This window comes from Gymnoscopelus braueri (assembly GCF_963280865.1).
Source record: "Gymnoscopelus braueri genome assembly, contig: SCAFFOLD_92, whole genome shotgun sequence".
NCBI classification, from domain to species: Eukaryota; Metazoa; Chordata; class Actinopteri; order Myctophiformes; family Myctophidae; genus Gymnoscopelus; species Gymnoscopelus braueri.
This window is the reverse complement of record NW_027660415.1, coordinates 1-7,542: the sequence shown is the minus strand read 5'-3', so window position 1 is coordinate 7,542 and position 7,542 is coordinate 1. Positions and strand designations below refer to the sequence as shown.

Below are 7,542 nucleotides of genomic sequence, written 5' to 3'. Positions count from 1 at the left end.
TATTTCCTGGCCAAAAAGTGCATTTTACACAAAAGGTGGGGTTATAAAAGGCTTCCCACCATAGACAATAGGCTTTCAGCATCATAAAACTGCCTTGTTTCAGTGAATATCAAAATCATACTTAGGTTTTCTCAAGTGTAGTGATCCTACTCTCAATGGTTCCCAAACTGGGGGTCGGGGACCTTTTAATTACTTTAGTGCAACATTGTTTTCTCATTCGACAGTAAACAAACCAACATACTGTTTAACGCAGGGGTCTTCAACGTTTTCAGGCCAAGCTGAGAGAGAGTTGAAGCAGGGACCCCCTCTATATTGTATAAAATTGTGTTTCAGATAAACTTTTGCTGATCTTTTTTCTGGCTAAAGTTCTCCTCAGAAAAGGGATGCTAGGGTTCAAGTGGTTAATGTAAAAAAAAAAAATCATATCAAACAAAGATTTGGCGGACCCCCTGTAGTAACTCTGAGGACGTCCTCAAGTTGTGAGTTTGTAGATCAGCTATTTTCACAACATTTATCTGTGGAACCGTGTCAACTAAATGTAATGCCTCAACTCCTAAAATTCCAAGTGCTTGTCAGGGTGGGGGGTCCCCAGTTCAAATATTATGAAGGGGGGTCACAGCCTGAAAAGCTTGGGAGCCCTTGTCATAATGTACACCTGTTCATTTTACAGTCAATGGAAAATGCACTGTTCCTGGTCCAGAGGTTAGCGAGAACTTTCTAATGCTCGGGACTAGAGCTAGCCATAATATAACCCTCATACTGTATTTACTTATTTAGTTTTGTTGATCGCTTTAAAAGTCTAACCTCCTCTTCTCATCTGTTACACAGCTTTTCAAGAAACGGGTCAAGATTGGGCAGAAGGGAGGAGAGAGAGAGGACTTGGACTACCTCAGTGGTGCGGACGCGAACTTTGTCGAGAGTGATGAAGACAAGACTGCCTTTAAAATAACTTCACCAAAGTGGCGCGCCGGACGGCTGTCCAAAATAATGGCTTCATGTCAAACTGCCCTGGATGAAAACCGAAGGAAGTGTGTGGAGCCGAAGTCCAACCGTGTTCGCACAAACTACGAACTCTTCACCAGACAAACCCCCCTGCTGCAGAGGGCAAGCATCACTATCTGCAGGAGAGTGAGAAGGAAGAAGGCGACACTGGAGTGTAAAGCCTTTTAGTTATACACTAATCCACGGAGCGCTGCCCTGTAGGTAGCGCGCCATTGCTGCGGTGTCAGACTCAGTCAGCAGCTGTTGCGGTTCTGTCCGTCTGTTGACGTTACTCTTTACCTGCTTGGTTTAATTACTAAATAACTATACATCTTTGTAAAGTTAGTGTTAGTAAAAGTTAGTAAAAGTTAGTAAAAAGCAGGTAAAAGACTCAAGAGTAACGTCAGTGACTGCAGCTGACTGACACCGAGTCTGACACCGCAGCAATGGCTGCGCCACCTACAGGGCAGCGCTCTGTGGATTTGTGTATAGGCTACTGGACTCCTAAGCTTTTGGAAGGGAGTATAAATGGTTCCAGTTCAGTTTACTTTGTTTGATTGGCTTAGCGGCAGATTTGGACTGGAAACACGTGAAGGTGTCATTATGTTTCTGGTTCAAATCTGATGCTGAGCCAATCAAACAAAGCTATGGGGAACTGAACTGGAACACGAAACATTTATGCACCCTTTCAAAAGCTTCGGAGTACAGTTGTGCACAGTTAACGGTGGTGTGTGTGGATGTTTTTATTTTAATACTGTTTTTAGGAGTACAGTTGTGAACAGTTTAGGGTAGTGTGTGTGTGTGTGTGTGTGTGTGTGTGTGTGTGTGTGTGTGTGTGTGTGGATGTTTATTTTAATATTTTTTTAGCATCACTCACACCCCGTTCCGTTTAAAAAGTCAGTTCAGTTCTCCAGAGACTTCTGCCCAATCTTGACCCGTCGTTCCTACCTTGTTCCTAGTTGTGTGGAGAGGGAGTTTGGAAGTGCGTGTGTGGAGAGAGGGAGAGTTTGAGGTGTGTGTGTGGAGAAGAGTTTTGAGGTGTGTGTGTGTTTTGGAGGTCTTGGCCCCAGCTCTGTTAAAAAATAAATATTGCTCATTTGAAAGTGATTTTTTGTTGTCATTTTTAGCTTAATATTTATCTTCAAAGTAGATCGGCCATGGTTACAGGCCGTATCAATACAATAACCTGACATAATATGCAAGTGGTGTTTGGACTTCAAATATGGTTACAGGTCGTATCAATACAATATCCTGACATAATATGCAAGTGATGTTTGGACTTCAAATATGGTTACAGGTCGTATCGATACAATATCCTGACATAAAATGCAAGTGGTGTTAGGACTTCAAATATGGTTCCAGGTCGTATCGATACAATATCCTGACATAAAATGCAAGTGGTGTTTGGACTTCAAATATGGTTACAGGTCATATCGATATAATATCCTGACATAAAATGCAAGTGGTGTTTGGACTTCAAATATGGTTACAGGTCGTACTTCAAATATGGTTACAGGTCGTATCGATACAATATCCTGACATAAAATGCAAGTGGTGTTTGGACTTCAAATATGGTTACAGGTCGTACTTCAAATATGGTTACAGGTCGTATCGATACAATATCCTGACATAAAATGAAAGTGGTGTTTGGACTTCAAATATGGTTACCGATCGTATCAATGCAATATCCTGACATAAGCTGCAACTGGTGTTTGGACTTCAAATATGGATAGTGGTCATATCTTGACATTGGATATGAGTAACTAATCATCTCCACATATGACAGCTGTCCATTTCTGATGAGATATTTTAGACACTGATTAGAATTATTTCCCGAATATGGCATGTGGTAATATACAGTATCTGGGATGATACACTCCATATTCTATCAAGAATAAAAGTGGTCCCACATCCGTAGTTGATATGCTCCGACCATGAAATATATTTCAAATACTGTTCGGAGAGTATCCCATTTGGATATCATCATATTTGCATCATATCTGGTAATATTCGGGCAACGATATCTAGGGATTCTTGGGTTTTTTGCGCAGTGTTAGTGCATGATTTAACATAGTTTTTTGCTTAACTAGAGAGGGAGAATGATACACTTGTTGTACAGTATGTGTGCCAGCCGTCACCTGTCAGATATTGCTGAGTGAGGACAAACCACATTGTTGTTAACGCCTCTAGTCATCTAGTGTTACACCTCTCTTGCTTTGCTGCCTTAACAATAACATTGTCTGAAGGTTTTTATTTTTTTTACCTCACCCTGTGTAATATTTACGTTTTGTAGTTAGTGAAAGATTACGTTTGTGAAGTCACTAAAATCTTCTGTGTTCATTTAACTCTGAAAGTGTCAAAATGACCCAAATGGACCAGGCACATTTGGGTCAAATATGTCATTTACCACTAGAACCTTATCATCTATTTTGGCCATGTCATAGTAGGTGAATATTTGGCAAAAATAGCCGATCTACAAGCTCTCGGCTCATAGATTGGCTACTTTCAGCAAACAGATTAGGTGTAGAGGTAAAAAAAAAGGAGGAGTACAAGTATAGAGCCCTGGGGGACCCCGGTCTATGAAATATATAGGGTTTAAGAGGGAAAGAAGGGCGTGCCATACATGGATATAAAAACAAAAACGCGTTGGAGGCCCTCAAAAATCTGAACCTAGCTACTGTACATACAGTGGTGTTGTGGAATTATGCAATTAATGAAATGTATTATACTGTACTTGCATGGGATACCTGCATACCAAGCATCTCTGTGACAGTGTTTTTTCCTGTACTGTATATATGTCTCACACACACACACACACACACACACACACACACACACACACACACACACACACACACACACACACACACACACACACACACACACACACACACACACACACACACAGGATGTCAAGCCACATTCTTACCACCCACTGGGGAAATATGTCTGTATCGGCCTGTGATTTGTCAATGTTCTGGTCATTTAAAGACGATTAAGTTGATATACTGCTAAGGTTTTGTTTTGTCTGCAGAGCAGGTTTTACCAGACAGACATATCTTCATATTGCATGAATACATATAAATACTAAATATTGTAGGAAATGTTCTGTTCCTGTGTAACAGTATATACTGTACCATTGCGTCCAGGGCATACAAATTACTACACATATTAGGTGACCAAATATATTTTAATTGGCTGTACATGAGAACAGCAACGTTCTGGGGTTGGTTCATCATCAATATATGGTTTAAAATGTCCCCCCCCCCCCACACACACACACACACAATAGCTGTCTGCAAGCTCTCCTCCACCGGTTGCCAGGAAGCCTTCAGGTGTCCGGGTCATGATAGGTAATCCGGGTGAGGCGCTTCCTACTGGGACCGTGCCTGTCCATACAAGCCTAAAAAAAGGTATGTTCACGTGTGTGTGTGTGTGTGTGTGTGTGTGTGTGTGTGTGTGTGTGTGTGTGTGTGTGTGTGTGTGTGTGTGTGTGTGTGTGTGTGTGTGTGTGTGTGTGTGTGTGTGTGAACTAGGACTGAAAAGAGTAGTTGATGCAATGAATGATGTTTATCATGTAAATTGATTCATTTGAATGTTCTTGGTTATTTTATTTTCTACCTTTCAGTGAATGGTGACAGTGGTGAGCTGAAACACACATCCACATTGAAGGCAGAAAGAGAGGTGGTATGTATTTGTTATGACACATTTAACACATATTTTACACATATTAATATTACGTGAAAAGGGTAGACTAGACGGGCCCATTTTAGAATTAAATGAACACTAGGATTTTAAAGAGGAGCTGTGATAACTAGGACCTCTTTTCTGAATTTAGTTATTCCATGCACTATAAATACAGGAAATGCACGGGTGCCACAGTCTTAATGTGTATATAGGCCAATAGTACTGTATCACATGCTTGATGCAGAATTATACTGTGTATCCCCAATCCCCGTAATAAACTAATCTGCTGAAATATGTTTAAAACAAGACCAGGAGACCTGGTTCTGCCAGACCCAGAAGGAACAAATTCCTAGTAGGCAACACACCTACAAACCACTTTATAAGTTAAAAATATAAATCATTTTAGGCATTTTGTGTGTGTGTGTGTGTGTGTGTGTGTGTGTAGCATTTTGAGTATAGGGGTATCTGGTTGTAGATTTGTGTATATGCTAGACCAGCAAACCTTCCAGTCTGATTACATTCACCTGTCCCTCATTGATTTTACTTGCTCACCTGACCTGCCCAACGCAGCTTCCCAATGCAATTTGAGTGGCTAAAACATTTTCAACTCATGAATGTTACAAGTGTGTTGTGGGTTTATGGTTGTGTAAATATGATAAATTGCTGTCATACTATTGATTGCCATCTCATTAATCAGTTGGCTGTAGGTGATATTTATACAAATTACCTTCAGGTGTTGCGGGCCCTCTATTGCCCTCTAATGTACTGTAGTTAATGACCACATTTAGACATGTCTTCCTTTTAACTATTACATAAATAAATAAGTATGATCTAATATGATCTTATGGCCAATAATGAACCAAACTAGGCACCACAATTACAACAAGTACAGATCCTGTACAGTTACACTGCACATGTTTAAATCAGTTGAATTAAAGGTAATTCAATGTTTGTTAGTGTCCCCATTCACTGCTTGTTCAAATGGTAGCAAGTCCAGACCTGCTCTGTTGCCCCTGGTGGTTGAAATCTGAAGCGTTCCTGAATGGCTCGGAAGGAAAAGAGGGACAGACAGACCGACCGACAGACCGACCGACAGACCGACCGACAGACAAAGCCTCCTGTAGGCCGATCCCCTGGGTCTGGCAAAGATAGGTTTAAACACAGTAACATCACCAAATTAACTCTACAAATTGATCAATTACACTGATGATTTCATTGTGTAGTGTTTGGGGATGGCCATAGCTGAGTGGGTAGAGAGCCCGTCTGGGAATAGAAAGGTCACTGTTTGACCCTCAGCTCACCCAGTGTATGTGTCTTAACCCCCTAACACCTCACAAACCTTTTGTGCATAGCAAACAGAAAGTCAAAATCTCAAGGCATAACAGTTTTTCATATCTGTGCAAAGTAGATATAACGTGCTAAAGTAGATATAATGTGCTATCACTCTGTAAATGTTGAATTTTATTTACAAAAGCATCTATTTTTGTATATTTGTACGTATATACGTATATTGCAATAATAATGCATTTGCCTGCATTTTTCCCATCTACCATTTAAAGCGCCACCAGGAGGCTAGCCCCGGGAACCCATGCACTTTTTTTGTTTAACGATAGAAGGCTGAAGCAATAGGGAGCGGCGTTGGCTCCCAGCACTAGGTTTGGATCCGCCCCTCTAGACCTGGGAAAGCCTGCGTTCCCCCAGCCTACCAGGAGGCTGACTTATGTAAAACTATTTTTTAAATATTATTCCTTCAGATTTCAGATTTTATCCAAATCTCACTTAATCGGTACACGTGATCTCTATAGTCATGTGATGAAGACGGATCTGTTTGATTTTTCATATTCCATCCTGATTGGCTAAGATTGACAGCTGAAGTTTGCAGGAGTGGCCCGTTTTGAACAAAATGCCGCAAATCATGAACGCAGTGTCCGATTGCGGTGAAACTTTGCACGCACATTCGCACTACATTGAGGAACAAATACCACCCTTTTAACATTGCCCTATTATAGCGCCACTATAGGAGGACGATTTTTACTAAATTGTTTTTCTTTATATTACTTCTACAAATGTTGTCCAAACATCACGCAAATCGGTACACATTATCTCTATAGTCAAGTGATCAAGACGGATCCGTCCTATTTTTCAAATTCCATCCTGATTGGCGAATTCAAACATTGCTGGCCCACAATAACCTACCTGACCTGGCGGAGACCTGACGGAGACCTGTGCCCCGAGGAGCACTTTTTCTAGTTTGTGATGAAAGCATCAGTGAACGGCACAACCTGCAGTATAATTTGTAAATCCTACTCTAGGAACTCCTGAATCACTGTTTTGACGACATGGATATATTCATGGGCCGCCTGCGACAAACAACCAAAGCTCTGGTTGTCCGCAACCAGAAGAACAAGAAGAGAAGAAAAAAAGAAAAACAGAAAAAAAAGATCCAGGATGGTAAGTGTCACTAATGTCTTTCAGGGTCATATATGTTTAGTTGCGTGCCGTGTCGTGTACCAATTTTTTTTACACAGGATGCAACCAAGGATAAATGAGCCATTAGGCTCTGCTGCCTGCTGATTACCCTCGCATAGGTTTACAGGTGTTTCTGTGGTTATGTTCTTCTTGGCAAGAAATCAATGCAGTCACCCCCAAGAAACAAAACAAATCTCAGCATTGCGAACATATATGTACTGTAATATAGGATCAACTATGTCTTCCAATGCCAGCCTGCTGGTGGGACCAGTATCTTTCAAGAGGACATTAGCCTTATAAGGAAGGAAGGAACAGGCGCTTGAGGAGTTTCACTGTAATTTTACTCTATATACATATTTTCCACATTTACTGTAAGGACTATGCTAATAGATTGTTTTATGTGGC

The 7,542-nt window shown here is 40.9% G+C and overlaps 1 long non-coding RNA gene across 1 annotated transcript; it reads left to right on the top strand.

The window, feature by feature from the left end:
• Positions 1-4,275: 4,275 nt before the first annotated feature.
• On the top strand, positions 4,276-7,046 carry LOC308081575. Its single transcript, XR_013932870.1, has 3 exons — positions 4,276-4,394; positions 4,610-4,668; positions 6,981-7,046. It is a non-coding gene; the product is annotated as an uncharacterized lncRNA (long non-coding RNA).
• The last annotated feature ends 496 nt before the right edge of the window (positions 7,047-7,542 follow it).